Below are 19,510 nucleotides of genomic sequence, written 5' to 3'. Positions count from 1 at the left end.
CAAGTGTAACTGTCTGCAGGTTTATGCCACTGAGAGGTGTGTGAATGTGATGAGAAAGGAAGGCTGGCTGGGACCGGCAGCTCTCAGCCTCCAGACTTGTGGCTGGGGTACCTGAGCTGCACAGGGTAAATGGCCTATAGGGCCCAGGCATGTCCAAGGACCAATATAGCAGACATCGTTGATCAGATGAAAATGTTCTTTAAGACAATTTGGAAAATCCCAGTATATGAGAGAGAAAATGAGGCTGTTCAGCAACAGTTCTGGGTAGTATAGCTGGGTTTGGATCTACACAAGGATTTGGTGCAAATATGAAATGAAAGTCAAAATATGTTGTTTTGATTTCTCTTAATCTGTTTCATTAAAGCAATAAAATTAAAAACAGGAGTGCATGGACAAATACATCAACTGTAAACTCTGTCCCAGATAATGACTGTGTTAACAGAAAGTCAGAATGACTCTAAACACTAGAAAACTAGAAACAGAAATCAGCATCCTCAAAGATTAATATGGTACTTCTCCTGCAGTGCTTGAAGAGGAGTAGGGCTTGTCTGTACTTCAAGAAATATTTTAAATGATCAAAGACAAGACAGCATCTTCATGCATTAGGATTACAGTATTAACAGTTGAAAACTGCGTTCAGGACCCATAGTACCAACTTCAGCAAACACACTTGTGACATGAATGAGACTCTACTGCTCAAGTCAGTCTGGGAAAGCGTTGAAATCACAGCTCATCAGTTCCAAACATCTTCAGAGAAAATCCACAGAGACAAAACTTTCTTCAAGAAAGGAAAGAAAGAAAATGAGTCAATGCAAAGCTGCTTCTCAAGGGAGTTATGTAAAAAATGAAAAGTAAATACTCAAAGATATGCAGAAACTAGATGAATTGAAACAGTCATGAAAGCAGTAAGACAAGATATTGTAGTCTCAGGAATTAAATAAAGGTTTGATAATAAAACTAAGTGGATACGTTACCCACATAAACACTTTGGGGGGCTGAACTTATCCCCTTATATGACATCTATGGTGCTTTGAATGGTACTGAATTTTAATTCATGTATTCAGAAAACTTTTTACACCATCGGAGGCATCCTCATGAGCTAAATAAGCTCCTGATGAGTCAAAACTGACACAAAATAGCTGCTTAACAAATCGAGTTAGCCATCTCAAGGAGGACTGCTGTAACTTGTATTTTTAATGTGAGTCTTTTTTAATGTGTGTTTTTTTAAAAGACATCTTGACTTCAACAAAACTTTCTGGAGCCCCTTCTCTTCAAGCCACAAAAGCTGGCATGGTAATCCCTGTAGCAAGAATCCATGACTAAAAATATTTGTCTCAAATTGATAAGCTAAAGCCTGCCACTTTGCTTTATGCTTCCATCTCCTGCCTCTTCAAGATTAAAACATGGTTACTCTATGAAGTTCGTGGAAGAGAAAAAAAAATAGACTTTTTCAATTCCTTTAACTTTTAGCCTTTTATACATTTCTTATTATACCCAGCATTTGCCTTCATAGATGTCGAATTACTTACTTCGATCACTGCCTCTGTAAATGCAAAAACAGTAATGAAAGCTATTTCTTGGTCAGCATCTCTTTAGTCACTGTAATTTGTATTGCTCATCAAATGGTCATATAGAATTTCTTGCAGCCCCCTTCCCTTTGAGCAACATATGTGAGGACAATCTCATATTTGAAGCCATGCCCATGACAAATAGGGACTAGTGAATCCAATGTTGTTATAGTTATCTAGGTGACCTTTAAAACAAAAACATAATTTAAATTATTGCCAGTCCATTTTAAATTAATTTGGCCTCTAATTATTAACTCAAACAATAGTCTGAACCATCTTTCCATGGTGGATTACCACCTTCTGGTTACAAAGGTATCAGATCGTATTAATCCTCTCTTTCAGCCCTTCCCTCAAGCTCTAGGATGAGGAATATGCAGATGAAAGGATGTGCAGAGTTCTGCTCTCTGAGCCTCTGTTGAGATAAATTAGATGTTCCTTTTTAACCTAACTCGCTCTGAGTTTGGGTCACTTGTGATCAGGCTGTCACAGCCACCTGCCTGACAGCATCACCATCCCACTGGCACTGCCGCTGGGTCTTGGCAGAGTGTAAGCAGCTCGTCCGTGTCTCCAGTGTCCAAATTCCCACCACAATCTGCCCATCTCTAGGTGGATCTGGAGTCTGTTCAGGGGATAACAGGGTGGGAACACAGAAACAGTGACTAATGGAGCTCACTGGCTGCAGTCCGGAGCGTAAGAGGTAGGTAACAGCAAATTGTGAAAATTTTGACTGATAAGAGAGGAAAAAAGAAAAGACAACAAAAAGACCTTAAAAGCTGATTAGTCAGCCTTGAAGTACCTGCTGTCTTTGTATCCATTCACAAATATTAAGCAGTCCATTTTCATGGAACTCCTTGAATCAACACATAAGACAACTGCTGCTGTATTCCAGAAGGACAGATATATGAGAATTACACCAGATTTGTAGGACTATGATGTGCCAATCACTTCCTGAAGACTTTGTTAATTTATCTGAGGAGCTAAATTAACCCTTGCACAACTTATTTCATCTTGCAACATAATGTCCTGAGAGGACATTCACAAATAAAGGTTTTTGTAAGTGTTTATAATTGACCCTTGCTTCAAAAGTATAATAAAAAAAAGATTGAATTCATTTTTCCTCATTTTCCACATTAGTGTTGTCTCATTGGCCTAATCAAGATGAGGAGGCAGTTGCTATTTATATTTGTCTGGTTTTGACATTTTGCTTACTAGTTTACTTAGCTTACTAGCCAAAAGACAAATAATACATTTGCCACGTGGTAGTACACCTAACATCATGGAGTTGTAAGAAGTACACACTGTAATATATATCTCTATACACATTTTGTTATAAAGGAAAATGGAGAGAGGGAAAGGGGCTGTTATAGGTCTTTTATGAAACGTTCTGGATAACATAATAGGAATAGAAACAAGGGGGTCCTATAGAAATGTAACAGAACACTGCAGAAATTACTCTAAAACCTATGAAGCATTACATCTTTTATATGAACTTTTTTGAGCCATTGTATAGAATTTAATAGCAGAGGTATCTGAGCTATAGGATGGCACAAAAAAAAAAAAAAAAAAAAAAAGCCACAGAAAGCTTATAATTTTATCTTAAATTCCACAGGAGTTTTCCATAAGGGCCAGGCTGTTACTGAGGTGTATCCTGTGCGTGTTTCTTCTCTACTCCTGTGGCGAGCTGAACTTTGGTTTTAGTCTGCAGCACATTCTGAATGTGTGAGTAGCCTTTTGTGGGTAAAAAAGAAGATAGTTCTCTGTCTCATTAATCTGCAGGTTCATGTGGAAGTCTATGCTGTCTTAAACTTCATTGGCAGGTCACCATCCAGCTGCATGAGCCATTGTGTTTGAGTTTTAAATGGGGATGTACAATAGGCACTGTACCTTCTGGTGTAAAACATACACAGAAAATCACATACCACTTCCATCAGCAACTGAGGTTTTGTATTATTTCAATGGACTGAGGGCCCTTTTTTAGTGCATCAGGGAGCTAAGAAAGTGTACATAAAGAACTGCATAACAGCATCCTTCCCTGACTTGGTAGAAATGAGAGAAACTATATTTTTTTGTTGGTGATATCCGAGGCAGGTAGATTATGTATGAACCACAAACGCAAGATTAGCTGTACATTAAAAATAATACTTTTAGAAAGCCAACTAGTTCAGATATTGAAACTTCTCAATTGTTCTTACCACAAAATTAAAAACAGAGTTTGTGAATATTGCTGCTGAAGCCAATACAAGAGAGATTAGAAATGACAAAAAGGTCTAAGTTCCTCCAAATTTAGGAAGGAGAAAAAATGTCAAAACAGTAATAAACCACAACCAGGTCAACAGGTCTGTCCACATGAGAAAACCAGCATTTAACAGAAGGGCCTCTGAAACTTCTGAAGAACAGAAGATTGGTAGGAAAGCATTTTTATGAGAAATAAAATGTGCCTTCCTGTCAGGGAGGAAGGGAGTTGCAGGGTGCTTGAGAAATGGAAAAAAAAATGCCATTAAACCCCAATATGAATAAAGATCAGGTGAGAGAGGATGTCACCCTGTGGCCTTTGGAACTGTATTTCTGCTGCCTCCTGAAATTATGTTTTCCTGAAACAAAGGAACAGTGTTATGGAAAAGTGGGTGCCAGGTACTTTAGGAAAATGAGACACAGCGAAGCGGATAAAAGAGACAAAGACAATAGCAATCATATGCAATAAAATGAAGGCAGCTGAGGTCTGAGACAAAGGTGAATATTCTGAGCCAGCAAGATGACTGAAGCAGGGGAAGGAAGAAGGGAAAGGTGATTCACAATAACATTTGAAAGACGTTGGCTTGAATATTTATCAATGTCACAGCAAACTTAGCTTGGCAGCCTTGGTGGCTGACTTTGTTCTTTTAGAGATTTCCCACCCTTAAGATGACAAACAGGCATGTGTTTCGAAGTACAGCTCTTAATGTGCGTTGAATGCAACAGTGCTTAGGCTCGCATGCCAATTACATAGGCATTGTCATGCAATTTTATAGCTCTTCTATAGACATAGCCGAGGTATTTGGTTGTATCAATATCCAACTGAGTGCATTCAGTCTAGGCAATGTGGACTCTTGTAGGCTTACAGAGATGTGCAGGCAATACACCCCCACCACACAAGAGGACATGCAGAAAATTTTGTGCAGCTGCGTCAAGTACCTCACTTGCTACAAGTCCGTTCAATTTGCAATGTAGGTCCTATGCCCTGGTCAATGACTTTGCTACATCTTTAGTTTAGAAATAGCTAAAATAACTCTGAAGTGATTAATCTACCTGATTGATGACGGATACAAAAGTACTCAAATACATATTTTTTTTTGGCTGATAGCGAAGGTCTAATTTATACTGCTTTTGTAAGAGCTATTTCTGCACATACATAATGGTATTCTGAAGTGACTGGTTCCTGAAGGTTAAGCTGCAGGTACTGTGAAGTATCTTAGAGAGGTGCCTAATCAATAAATTTCAGAGCTGCACTCAATGCTGTATCCCAACTTTCCAAAGTTAAAACTGCAGCCCAAGTCTTATCTATAGGTAAGGACAGAGCAAATGTCACGCTATAAAAAGACAGAAAAAGGACCACGTCCACCCTTTGTGACATTGGTAAAAGTGGAGTTAACTCCAGATGTCATACTGCTGTAACCAAGAACTGAATTTGGCTATTCGTCTTGAATCTATGCTATCAATAAAAGTCTGCCAAAAATAACCAACTGGTAAATATTAATTTAAACAGAAAAATTGGAAATCAGTTTCACACTGAGTTGCAACATGGGGCCACTGCATGCTGGCAGTAAAAGGATAATGATGCAAAGTGCCAAAAAAATACCTGGAAAGCATTACTTCTGTGTGACATCCAATAAAGACACCGCACACACCCCTACATTTTTCAGCAATTAAATATCTGCAAATGGAAGTGCTCTCTTCCCCCAATTCCCTGTCTGCAATGGCCAAAATATGGCCCAGCAGTGCTGTAATAGAAGTTTTTCAGGGTGGCCCCTCTGCACAACAGCTGTTTCTCAGTCTGATAGTAGCGTCTCCAACCAGCTGCTTCAGTTTGCTCCTGGCTGTCACTGCTATAGGTTAATAGGAACAGAGGCAAGAGAAGGGCCTAGGCCAGCATAAAGCAGAAATAACAAAATTTTCTGCCAAAAGGGAGTGTGGGATAAGAACTTTAATGGGCAAGCAAACAAAGAATCAGACTGAAGCCTGAGGCGCTTCAGTGTGTTGGCAACAGACAAGCAGTCCTGGAACAAGTGCAGCCCAGAGTCTCAATTTGAAATGACTGTGTGGCCCTCGTGCCAAAAAAGTTTGGCTCTGTATATACATGTGTGCATGTATATCTATATCCCCACACCAAATATGTAGTTGTGATAATCATGTAGTAAATTACAGAGCCATATGATAAACTGCATGTGCCTTTGACCACCTCACCTGCCCTCTGCCAGCTAATCCATCTCCATTTGGATTTACTCTGTCATTCCAAACGGAGGCTTTAATCCTGCAAACACTTATGTGTATGTTTAACTTTAAGCACTTAAACAGTCCAGTTGAAAAGAAGTTTGGCTGTGTGTAATTCCAGCATCGGCTCTAGGTGTGATTGTAGTCCTGCCTTTTATATTCAATGGAAGCAATATGGGTTTGTGATTTCTTTTAGCAGACAGGACAACACCTCCAGCACTGGTGCTGACTGCTGGTTTGGTGTATGCCATGGATAAATCTATTATTCCACTGGCTTCAATAGTGTTACAACAATTTACACCAACTGAGAATCTGCCCTCTTGCAAAAGAAAAGTCATAATGATTACTAGACCTAATCTACAAACACTAGGTGAATATCAGTCCAAACATAAAATGAGGGCAGTCTGCAAGTACCGCATTTCTTATTCCCACAAGATGAAGGTACAGGCTGATGGTGGCATTCTGCTGTGAGATCTATGCAGCCACCCTTGTTTCATGAACGTAAAGAAGGTCTTGCAGAGCTTCCGTCACCTGTTCTCTCGTGGCTTCAGCTCCAGGTTTTCTCTCTGTCTGCTTCCATAAACTGTGCAAAAAAAACCAAAGAGAAAGGCAGCAGAAGAGAAGTGTAATTGTATACTGCAAAATAACATTCATAAGTCACACAAACACTAAACCCTACGTATAATGAATCTGTCCTTTAGGGACAGTCCTTTCCATGTCATTGTCTGGTACTTATGTTGTTGTTCATCTAGCTAATTACTGCTTTGAAAGGTATAGTCCTGCTGTCATGCCTAGATTAGCAGCAAGTGTTTGGCCAGCTACTTTCTTGTCACAGTTGATAATTATTTAATGAGTTCTGTTCTTCCCTAGGAAAGCAAGATTTGGATAGAATTGGACTTATTTTATCACAGTAGCATTGCTGTGCCTGTTGGCAGGTTTGACAGCAACAGCGCTGGATTTCAGTAAGACAGAAGAAGAAGAATTTCCATAAGTAGTTCCTGAATCAGTTGGAAGCAATGGGGAAATTAATAGTAATGAGTGAATCTCAATAGATACTGACTCATTACTATGTTAGCTGCCAGTCTTTTCCTGCAGCTGTAACCATGCTGGAAATTGGGTGATTCTCTTAGCTAAAGTAAAGCCATCATAAGTTAGTACAATATGATTCTAAAATGGGAAACCTAACTTTAGATCTCCAGATTTCTCCATCTGCAGGGGGCCACTGAAGCCACATTAACATTTGTTTTTTCCAGTAGAAATCTATTGATAAATAAAAGAGCATCATCAACAGGAGCATATGGACCCTTCCTTCAGATTACCTGTCTGGAAGAACGTTTGGAGCAATGAAGACAGATAAAGAAACTTTGTGCTCGGATCAAGTGAGAACAGCACTGGCAAGGGCTTATTGTATATGTGTAGCTACCTGCTGCAGTGGGGTACATTTTAAAAGCTCTGTGGTACCTGTTCCCAGTTAATTTCCCTGCCTATCTGGAAATTTTCAGAAATAAACAGGAAGCTGTATATGAAAAATGTTAACTCCTTGAAAGCTGATTTAAAAAAATGTAAAAAAAACCCTGATCAAAATAAAGATGTTACATTTTTATTTTAATTTCAAAATTATTTTAATTCAAATGTTTTAAAAATTTCCAAGCCAAAGCAAAGCATTTGGGTAAATCTGAAATACTTATTTTTGTGTTAGCGTTTTACTTCAAGGAAAACTTGGGAAGAAATTTTATTCTTAGGGAAAACACTTTCGAAATGGTAGAATTTCCAACAAAATGGAAACTGTGGTTCCTGTTTGCCTTTACTGTTTCCCCTCACATTGAGTTGTGCTTTTCTTTCAAAAACTGTACAAACCTTCTAATTCCTCAAGGCCATAAAGCATGGGGCTCTTTTTCTTTAAGGCTACAGATTCACTCTGAGGTCACGTGCAGTCCATTCCCTTATCCCTAACTCTCCAAAATGTGATTCGCCTGAGTATGTATGAGATACATGGGTGGGTTTCTCTGTTACTTGCTTTTCCTAAAAATGGCACTGAGTCATTAACTAACCACCACCAGAGACAATGCCATGATGTCCTACATTGAAGTGCCTTCTATATGGGCACATCATTCAGGACAGCAGCGGTAGCCAGACGGGGAAAGGTTGGTTTGTCTGAAATAAATGACCTGAAAACCTGAAGGACTGCTGGTCTCAGCAAACTGCTCCCATAAACAGCAGGAGCAAATGAACTCTGAAAACATAAGAATTTCCTGTTAAGCAAGCATCCCCAGTAATGATAATAAATAATAACTTACTCGAAGTATACAAAATGGACAATTTCTGACCTATTATTATTATTATTATTATTAAACGTAATATTTTTCCAAGCAAGAAAGTTTCTTAGCTGTCATATTTTCAGAATTTTCCCATGTCCATTTTCCATTAGATCATTTAAAACACAGGTAGCATGTTTGAAATGGTCTAATCCTAAACTCATCAAAACTAGTGAGGAATTCTTATATTGACACCAGTGGCTTTTGCATCAGGTCAGAAGTATCGAAGACAGTTGCTTTCTCCTCATAGTCTTCATCATGAGTTCTGCAAAATGTATCCTGACACGGTAAACAAAAGTTTTTCCAGAAAAGCAAATGGAAATGTAATATGTTACATAAATATTCAGGCTGAAAGGGGATTAAAATATGTTTAAGTAATCTGTGGGAGAAATCAGTCTGATTTAAATTACGTTCCTGCTAGGAGATGTGGATTTCTTACCAAGGACTGAATGACGTTCTGTCTGCAGCATACTGAATTGTTCTCCAAAGAACGTAGAACAGATAGCACGATACATTCATGGCTGCAAACAATACCGCTGCTGCAGTTTAGCAATCAGCACTTTGGCTTTTTTTCACAACAACATGTCAACTAGTGGAGCAGAAGTAAGGGATTTATCAACAGGCCTCTTGTTACAATTATCTCAGGTCTAACATTTATGTGTATTTTTTTGCTTCCATTACTGGATATGGCATCCAAATATAGAAAATGTGTTATCTCTTAGCAAGCATATAGATCAATTTAATTGGAGATGTTTTCTCTATGTTAGTAGAATAAGTAAGTTATGTTCTCTGCAGAATTATTTGCAAGAGTTGTACAAAGCTGCTGAGAAGAGATTCTGTGCTAGTGGGGTTGGAATTTATTTTTTCTATATGCATATTTGTATACAGAGCTGTGACTTCATTCCAGATGCCATTTTCATTGCAGATAACCAGTTGCGGAGTCACTCCTGAAATGTGAGGAGGTTTCAAGTGATGTCATTCTTACTTTTCCTCCCTAACTTGATATATTCTATATTAAACTGTCATACCAACTGACCATGTCATCAGGGAAAGAGATTTAGCTTGTTATCTTGATGCATTGTAAGATTATATCAAGGGTTTGGATAACCTGTACTTGCTGAAGTAAGAGAGCAAGAGTATTCCTATCACTGCTGTATCTTTTACCCTTCCTTCCTGCCTCACTGAGCTATGCCATGATGTTTGCAGAAGGGGTACAGCTGCAGAGAGGAGTCATGCAAGATAAGGCACTGAACAAAGCCTAAATCCAACTATCCCCTAGTCTGGAGAGTGTTTAGGGCTGGATTTGCAGCTGAACTTTGCTGCTATTTTCAAATGTATGCATATTTTTACAATAACTTACTTTTGCCTACTTCTCCCACCAGAAATGTACATATATATATATATATATATATACATGGCTACATGCTAAAAGAAATATCAGAAATACTGCTATAAATGGCTACTGATAGTCTATATGTTGAGCATATTATCATATTATCCATTTAGTATTTCCATCTGGTCTTTATCTATCTCTTCCCATGTCTCTATATATGTCACCAGTGTGTTTTGGTGATGTTCAAGGCAGCATAAGCACTTTGGGGTTTTTAATCCAGAGGTTGGTCTGGACCTGGGCTCTAGAAAAGGCCCCATCTATGCTCTGCTGGTTCTCCACATACTTTGTGCTATCAGGTTGAAACAGGATTTACTTCTTACTAGTAAGATGCACAACTGCAGTCTGGATGGGGAAGGACACCCCACAGCTGTATGGTCACAAGCATATCACATTACATGAGAGTGTCCCCATGTCCAGCCAGTGTTAATGTGAGTCCCTGTCGCCTCCTCCAGTAAATCTATCCCCTTTCTAACTGCTCTCACTTTTGGCATTATGGCAGAAGAGTGTAAGCCTGTTAGGCAGGTCTTGTCAGGCAGGCAATGTCTGAAGGAACTTCACCCACTGTAGATATCATAAAGTTAATATCATAAAGTTAAGGGGCAAGTCATGTTTTCTGCAGTTGTCCAGGGAAATGGAAAACAAGAATCACGAGTCGTTAGAATGAAATCCTTGTCTGCTCTACATCAGTGCAGCATGACTCCCAACAATACGTTTTCTATGTGTAATAATCAAAAGTTCTGCCTGCAGAAGAAATACAGGAGAAAAGTAAGAAATAGGTAATGCTCTGTGGATAAACTAATTAGCAGTGCAAAATGCAGGCAGCAATAATGCCCTTCCATTCAAGACATTCTCATTTCATTTTGAACTGAGCATGCATGTGATAATGTTTTAAAGCACTGAACATTAACTCATTTGACAGGGGTGAATGACACAGAAGTCTGCATCTTGTGATCAACAGGAAAAGAAAGGAAAAGAAGAACACTCGCTATTCTGATGTCATCTCCCATTGTTATTGTTGTTCCTCCAAATAATGGAATTCTGGAAGCAAGACCATAAATCTCAAAGCTCAGCATTGTCTCATTCAGAGATCAAGGTCCTTGTTGCTGATTGATTCATGCATTTTTCATTTGGCTAGCTAATATCCTTTAAATGGAACAGACACTTAGACAGTGAAACTGGATCTATTCCCCCCTCCCCCCAGAGGACTTAGCATATAAGTTAAGCAATTTCTCAGATGATTTTTGGTAGAAAATACCATTTGTGGAAAACAATTAATATTATTCACCTCAGAAATGTAACATTAATTTTCTCCATGAGCCAGGTGCTATTGTGCATAAGAGCACTCAGCTTTTAAGGTTAGATTGTGATACCTTTCTCAAGTTGAATACTACCCAATTCTTTGAGTTATCCCATTGGAATGAAGTATTAAGACATCACTTGACATGGGCAAGAGTATCACAATCTAGTCCTTAATGAAATTTGTAGAAGCTGAGAGTGTCCTCTACAAGAATGAATCCGTAATCCATATCTTTCTATTTTTATGACTATGTTCTACCTTCATTTGTAATCTCTAGACAACTGCATGGTAATGGCCTGATGTAGCTACTTATATTTCACTACAACTTTGATAATTTTAAAGTTGCCTGAGATTGTACAAACAATGCAATCACAGAAAAGTTGACTTTTCTTCAAAATTTTAAATGTTAATTTGTTTTATAAACATTATAAAGAATAATTTTGTTTAAATGCAAGTAAAATAGCCGTTCAGGAATCACAGAACTTACTAGGCTTGACATGGGATGAAGAGAGAGTACAGCTTTGCTGTAAGGAGCTACTTGGTTTTTCTTCAGACCTTTAGGTAGCTTCCAGTTTATCTCAAGTTTATGATATAAACCTTAACGTCTCAAAGAGTTTTTATGTCTTTCCTCTTAGATCCTGCTTCAGTCTGGCCACGCTGACAGTTCTTTAGAAATCTCACCCTCCTCAAATACAAGAATTCCTCAAGCATTCCCTTGCACAGAATAATTTTCCTTATTGTTTTAGACACAGAAGTGTCTATTGAACCTGTACTACCTCCTAAAATATAGCCAAAAACGTATTTGGATTGCAGCTTAGCACAAGCAAAATCTGAGTGCACAGTATCAAGACCGAAATAGCAACTCCTCCATCCATTTGGTAGCAACATACAGTGTCCGATGGAAAACAGGACTACATCCAAGATAGCCCCTTGCCATTCATGTTTCTGGAGGATTCCCGCTAAAATTTGCTTTCATCCATAAAGTATTTCATGCCTTATGGCACATTGAGTTATATGCCATCAGCACTCAGTGCACTGGGATTCCTGAAGGACCTGTGCTCACCCTTCTTGAATTGGGGTTTGGGCTCAGAATGACTCCAGTGTGGTTCGAGTGAGGTGAGAAGGAACAGAAGTGATAATGGGCTTCTGGGAATCCTTGGAAAAATTTGAAGAAACCCATGGGTGACTCTGTTTCCACAGGTGAAGGAACATTGCCAAAATGCCAGCTTTCCCAATGGGCTTTTGGGAACTGTGCATTGGCAGCTGAGATGTACCCTTGTTTTGTCTGGGAAAAAAAAATAAAAAGAGCAGGAGTGATGAAAACAGCAGAAATAACTTTCCATTAGAGTTAATTCAGTCATTAAGAAAGAAATCTGACAACACAAAGAAAAGAACAGTGAAAGAGCTAAATAGTGTGAATAGAGGATAGTAAGTTAGAAAGAACTGTAAAATGCTGAACAGTGCCTTTGCATGCTGCCCTTCCTCCTGGTGTCAAACGTCCCACTAAGAAAAATTAAAATATCTGATACATTCTGGTCTAGATAAATAACTCACAGTTTGGGGCTATATCTGTAATTAAAGGAGGAAGAACATGACATTTAAGCCAAAAGACGGGGACACTGCTAAGAATGAAATGTATAGAAAGAATATAATGGCCATTCTGCAGTATCATGCCAGGCATTCGTTGGGCTCAGAGCTTTGCTTGTTGAGGTAGGTTCTTCTCCACATGCTGAGAGAAACGCAGCCATGGGACAAGAAAAATATTCACATCAGAGCAAAGTTCTTGTAGTGGCATTGGATTTTCTGAGCAGAAAGAGCAGCAAGATGATCTGACCTTCTTCCTGCTGGACTGCAAAGGTTGTTTCCTGCTTTGTCAGAACATTGCATCTGACATTGCATCTGTGCTGGTGTTTTGAGAAAGGTTGTTATTCTGGTGGATACTGGAAAAGAGATTAAATTATTCTGGAAACCAGGGACATTTTCTGTAAAAATGAAGTGTTAGAGAAGAGTTTTGGGTTTATTTTTCTTCTTTCCTTTTCTTTTCTTTTCTTTTTTTCTTTTTTTCTTTTCCTTTTTTTTTTTTTTTAATTTGAATTTTTCTTTTCTCTGAATGTCCTTTCAGGGAGGGGAAGGTAATTCTCTGAAATCTGTGATTAACTTCTCATGTCATTTGTTTCTTCCTTCACACTGAGGAGAAATTTGGGGGGTTCCAGGCCTCAGTTCCACAAATCATTTAAGCATGCATTTAAATGCCTCTCTGTTCAGCCACGCAATCAAAACATACGCTTTAATCCTGCAAGTACATGTTTAAGTTTACAGCAAATAAGCTGGGCAGGCAAATAAGGACCTACGAACTGGGTCTGAACCCTACAGAGAGCCTATGGAAAAGCTCACACTGGCACCAGTAAATCGCTCAGATTACAGCCCCCCCCCCCCCCCCCCTTGCCAAATTTTGCCATAAATAGTCCAACATCACAGAGGTATTTTCAGAGGAAGTTCAAGGGCAGGGGGTGAGGGGTTGGATGACAGGGAGCCGTGTTGCAGCTGTCAGGCTCTGCCAGCCCCCAGCACCTGTATCCACTCCTCCATGCTGCAGCTCTGGGGAGAAACCCTGCAATAACAAACACAGCTGCACCTGTGCAAACATCCTTGGCTTCGTGGTTTTTTGGGGTTACTGTAGCAACAGCAATTTAGCATAAAAGAAAATACCAACTCAAGTAACAGCCTCCATGGGATCCTGCTTTGCCTTGTTTTATTGCAGTAAATATTAATGTTAGTGATATCTTTTGACTTCGGGGTTTTATTAGTGCACTGTGGGCAAGTGGGAGTGTGAAGAATTAGCTACCCCAATTACTAATAAGCTGTAAAATATCACAAGTTGGTCTTTAAACCTAATTTTATTGATTTACAACTTTGATTTTATAAATCTTATTCAGCAATGTTTTTATATCCTTTACTCCTGAAGTTATAGATCTTTCTGGGGCTTCTTTAACCCAGTAAGTGTTTTAGTCTTTCTCATCCATCTGAATGGATTTAAACCCAGCGCGACAGGTATTGCCAGGTGATCTCCAGCCCCTTGGGCCACATTGCCTGTTTTCCCTGTATTCTGTTCCATACATAGGTTTACAGTAGGGAGTTTCCTATAACTTCCTGACATCATCTAGAATTTCCACTGATGAATTTCAGCATTCCTATTCTCATCCACGTTCACCTTCTTCCTTGGTTTAAGCATAGATGGATGAAGTGCTCCCTGCCTGGACAACTGCCTGAGAAGACCAGGGCAGAAGGGTGTCTTACCTCACTTTAGCAGCCCATAAATGTCAAGGAGCAATTCCTCTGGGGCTGGTATTTTTGATGCTTCGTGACAATTTGGACAGCTGGGGCAGAACTGGCAAGGGCTTTGGCATACTTGTGTGAAAAATACCATTTTCTCTGCGTAAGTTCCAGTCCCTTTTCAGGCTCAGATAATTCCAAACCATCTGAAATTAAAAGTTTCAAACCAGAGCCAAAAAATATAAGTCATCCAGTTCACACACACAGGCTCAGTGAAACTGGAGGGCTGAACTATGTAAGAAAGATTTCTTTGTGGACAGTTGAGACTTGAAAAGAAAGCCCAATATGAAGAAAACAAATCAGGGAATTTTACAAGTGGAAGGCCAGGCTCTCATATGATGCCACTTAAATGCCTTTTATTTCTATTTAAAATTACCCTCATTGCTTTTTAATCAAATGCTTCTGTAATCCTACTGCTTTAATCAGCTGCTTTCCAGTCCTTCTGTAAAGGCTGGAAATCTAAATTACTACGTTATGTGTGGCCCCAAGTGAGAAAAAGTAGATGTTTTTCCAAAGAGCCACAAGGACAACGTAAACCTGCCACTGTCTCTTGGTGTGTGCTGAGTTGTATGACTCCAGGGTTCATCAGTTCACTCGAAACTTCAGACACAGGCTCCAGGACGTTGGATTTTCTGCTTTCCCAAAGGCCTGCGGAGTTCAGTGCAAACAATTACTCCAAGCTTAGTAGTGAAACTTGACTTCAAACTCCTAGCAAATGCACAGCAATTTTCCACGTGCCTTGTCAATGCGCACACCACTGCAGTTTCCTTGACAGGGGAATGAGTTGTTCACCCAGAAATGCAAGAAGAATTAAAACTTGCTGCCGCACCCTTATTCCTGCTAGTGAGGCCAGAGTAGAGTTAGCAGTCAGCAGATAACTTGCAGGATGTCAGCCTGAGATCCTGCTCACATTTACTACCTGGGGCACTAAAACCAGAGGAAGAATGACTCTACTTTTATTCCCAGCATCTGATATAAAATCCTGATAGGAATCTTGCTGCTTATGTTGTGTTTCTGAAGAGCACCAGCAGATATATTTGATGTTTTGCAGAGGATTGCTATGTTATTCAGTTGAATGTGTTCCCATTTTCACTTCTGGCTGTGGCTACGTAAAATCCAACCTATATAAAAGTACGCTGCACATATGTAAGGACCATTATATGGGGATTATTGTGATGCTGTTTTGCCATTTGAGGTGATTCTTAAATGTGCAGTAAGGTGCTTTGGAATAGAGCCTTGCAGTTTGGGCCTTTTGTTTGTTCTTCTTAACAGCGATTCAGCAGCAGGCCCAGAGACACACTGGCTATTTGTGCACTGCAAAACAAGCAGCACCAGCAAACGCTCCTAAGCACTGGCGCTTTAGGCACATTCTGTTGACTACTGGAGGTGTAGCTGCCATGTTGTCTTCACCGGGCCCGGCTCCCCGTGTGCCCTTTCGGGCAGTACCGCTTCCCCGGTAGCCCCACGCCGCCATCACGGCAGCTCCCCTCATTCCAAGGGCGGTGGGTGGTTTTTAGGCGCCGACCGAGCGAACATTGCGGCTGGCAGGTGCCTGCAGGCGGGGACACGGCCCCTCCTCCGGCCTGCCATGCCCGCTCCCCTCAGCCGCTGCGTGTCCCGCCCGGCGCCCCTCGGCCCCTCAGGGCGGCAGGACCCGCCGGGCGCGGGGGGGCGGTTACGGGCCGCCTGCCGCCCCCCATGGCCTCGGCACCCGCCAGGGGCGGGCAACCCCAAACTGCCGCTCTCCCGCGAGGCTCGGCCCGCGTTTTATTATCGCTTGCTGACATCTGCTGGCTACGGCACGAATTATTTCGGAGGGCCGCCAAGCAGGGCCGAGGAGCCGGCCTGGCCGGGGAGGCGCCCCTCGGGCAGAGCCAGCGGGAGCCGCCCTGAGGGGCTCGGCCCGGCCCAGCCCGGCAGCGAGCGGGCGGGTGCGGAGCGCTCTCCTCAGGGCCCGCATGGCCGTGTGTGCCAGCGGAGCAAAGGGGCTCACCGCCCTTCTTTTGTCATATTCCTCAGTTGGTTGTTTTTTTTTTTGGTTTTTTTTTTTCTTTTTCATGGAACGTCTGTTCTTTCGGTGGTGCGCGCCGGGCCCAGAGTACTTAGAGCAGGTGTTGGTGCTTGGGATGCTGAGGGAATGTCAGCCAGGCACGGGCCAGCAGCGTATCGTTTGGAGCAAGCTCCTTGTGCTGGAGCATGTAAGCAGCTTTTCACACCGCTGGAAAGTGGCGGGGGGATAGCAGGCAGATAGCAGGGCTCGCTTGACCATGCTGTGTCCACTTAACACTCTCCCCCTGTTTGCAGAGGCAAGCTGTGACGGACTGCCCTGCTTTGGAAGGAGTCCATGCTCTCACATGGTGACTGTGGCCAGTGCATCCCTCAAAAGCCCCTTGCCTCCCACTATTTCACTGAAGATACAAGGAATCTGAAAAACGTGCTGAAGGCCAAAGGGTGAGTTAATGACAGAATAAGATTCCACTTCTTCAGCCATGTGCTTTTAAGGTACTTCATAAGCACCAGCAAATAGAGGCTACAGTAATCCCTGGCTGTTGCAGGAGTTGCTATAGCTGTTCCTGTCTTCTGGATGGGTTGACTGATGTGAAGAATTGCAGATAACTGACTCTGAGCCCCATAAAGAGAAAGGGCCAGGTGCAGGATTTCTACACGTTGTTCAGGTTATTTTTGAGCAGAACTCAGGTGTTTCAAGGCAGTGCTGCCTCAAAATATTCACCTAGAAATGTTTCAAGCAGTTATTTGCCCTTAACATGCCGCTTAGGAAGAAATTTTTATAGTCAAAGGGAATAGAAGTAAGCAGGCGTTACTTTTAATGTGCATTGTGTGTCTGAGTCCTCAGAGTACTACGTAGCACTGTATGTTTTTACTATGCACTAGAAATCACATGGATACTGCTGTCAGATTGAGTTTTGTGGCCCTCTGCTATCTTGGCATAAATGCCATTTTGGGTGGCTCATGTTGTAGGGTTGCCTGGCAGTAAGAGTTACATGCAAAAAAATCAATCAGAAGCAAAACTGTCCCAGAAGAAAGAAAAATATTGATGTAGGAGAAAATACTTATTGGGAATCCAGTGCCCCTTTACCTTACTGTGCTCTTTTTCATTGAGCTGGATGAAGATAAAATTAATCACCTTGATGCACATTAATACCCAGATGGTAGTTGTGTCATTTAGTGTATCTTAAATGCTGGAACTGATTAGCTTTTATCAATCTTCCCAGCACTTTAAGAGGATGAGACAACTAGTAAACAAAGACGAAGTATTCTTCTCTGAAAGAAGTGATAAAAGGAGAGACTAAAATGGATAGGAAGATTTTACTTTACTCAGTGCAAAACAAGCAGTTAGCTTACCAGCCATGAGAGCCTGTAAAAGCAACTTGAGTTTACTAGCTGTCTACAATCTTGTCTCCTCTACATTAGCCTGTATATATGGGTACTGGAAATTACTTACTTGTTTTCAATGTGTTGATGTACAGCTGAAAATAGCTCTGTCATATTCAGAGTTTATCCATTGCCAAGAAAACAGAAATCAGCATTGCAAATCACAAAAAGAAAAATCCAAAGGTCTGCACCAGAGAGGTGTGGCCAAAATATTCCCTGAATAGTAGTTGGTGTGGATTGATATATAAGCACTTCTGGCTGTTCCTATCGGGAATGATGCACTGTGTGGGATTCACTGATCCAAGCCAAATGACAAACACAAAGAAATCACATGAGTTGTGCAAAGGAAGCTTTCAGTGTTCTCAGAGCTCAGGGAGTCATCTTTTCGGCAAGCATATCTGAATTACATTCCCAGAAAGAATACACTAAGGCAGTAGCTCTTTCTGATTTGTAACCCTTGAAAATTTTTCTAGTGAATGTTTGGATGCTTGCAAAGAAAAATTTTTCACAATATACTTATTTTTCTTAGGCATTCCTTAGAAATAGCTCACCGATCGCCTAGGGTTTACAGGTCACATGTTAGAAACCCTTGCACTGAAGGCCCAGTATCCAGAAAAAGAATTAAAACAAAATCTTTCTTATATACAGAACATACAGATTATGCAGACTTGAAACTCCTGATTTTTATGAAGAAATGTTGCAGTGATGGGCTTAAAACACTATCTTAAATGCTTAAATAAGGATAAAATCAAGGAGAAGAAGAAATTAATAATCAAGGGAAGGAGTATGTTTCCTTTTGACACTTACTGGGAGATGACACACATGTTTTGGGCCAGGTAGAAAAGTGGACAGCACATGTACACAGCAGGGAGAAGTCGTAACGCTGTATGCCACAGCTGGGGTCTCTCTGAAAGATAGTAATCCTAGAAATCCTTTGGGCCTGGGATAGCTGTGCCAAGTGGGCTGACTTAGAGCTGCCCTTGCATGCCAAATTTTAAGGATTGTTTCCCAACTGACACAGAATTGAGAAAAGCAAGACATTGTGGCTAGCACCATGCAGACCTTTTGGCAGTGATGATGAAGAGTTGCAGGTTTCTTGGTTTCTGCTAAAATTCTGGCTATTCAGACTTCTGCTAGCACAAGCCATGAAATGGTGAAATGCCAAATACTAATCCAAAAATTTAAGACATATTTCATGGATTTCTGTATTAAATGGTCAGTGCCTAATGAGAATTGCAGTTTTATTATGTTCCAAAACAATTGTACAATTGTGTGTTTTATTTTCCACATCAGATAACTACATTGTTAGCAAAACTGCCGCTGTAATGCAAAATGGAGACTTCACTTTCACAAAATAATCCAGAAATACACAGTTGAAACTCCCACAGCAACTTTACCCTGCCATGTTATAGCTATATACCTGCTGCTAGATTTGCAAATGACCTGTTTCCGCTAGGGTAGTACACGAAGTGGAAATGATGCAGATTCTAACATCTGCAATGTTTTGTATTGCAGTCAGCAATGCTGGTGTTGGGTTATGTGTCCCCATTTACTTTTATTTCCCAGTAGAATATTAAATACATTCTTCCCATTTGCTTTAAAAATCAAAGTTCAGTGAAAAGTAAAAATAAATGGTGGAGATACTGCTGAGGGAAGTTGACTCATTGTGTCTGTTAGAGAAATGATTTGTCATTGCTTTTTTGCCTTGGTTGGTCTTTCTTTTCAGGCAACTAGCTATCTGGAT

At 40.7% G+C, this 19,510-nt stretch overlaps 1 protein-coding gene across 1 annotated transcript in view; it reads right to left on the bottom strand.

Moving 5' to 3' along the window:
- SMYD2 (SET and MYND domain containing 2) overlaps window positions 1–19,510 on the bottom strand; it is a 62,958-nt gene extending 43,448 nt beyond the window's left edge. Inside the window, exon 1 of the mRNA XM_080408690.1 lies at window positions 1–19,510. This exon is cut by the window's left edge and continues 9,175 nt beyond it. The gene's annotated coding sequence lies outside the window, so the exon portion shown is untranslated.

The sequence above is a fragment of the Falco punctatus genome (assembly GCF_963210335.1).
Source record: "Falco punctatus genome assembly, chromosome: 12".
Lineage (NCBI taxonomy): Eukaryota > Metazoa > Chordata > Aves > Falconiformes > Falconidae > Falco > Falco punctatus.
This window is presented reverse-complemented; position numbering and strand designations above follow the sequence as displayed.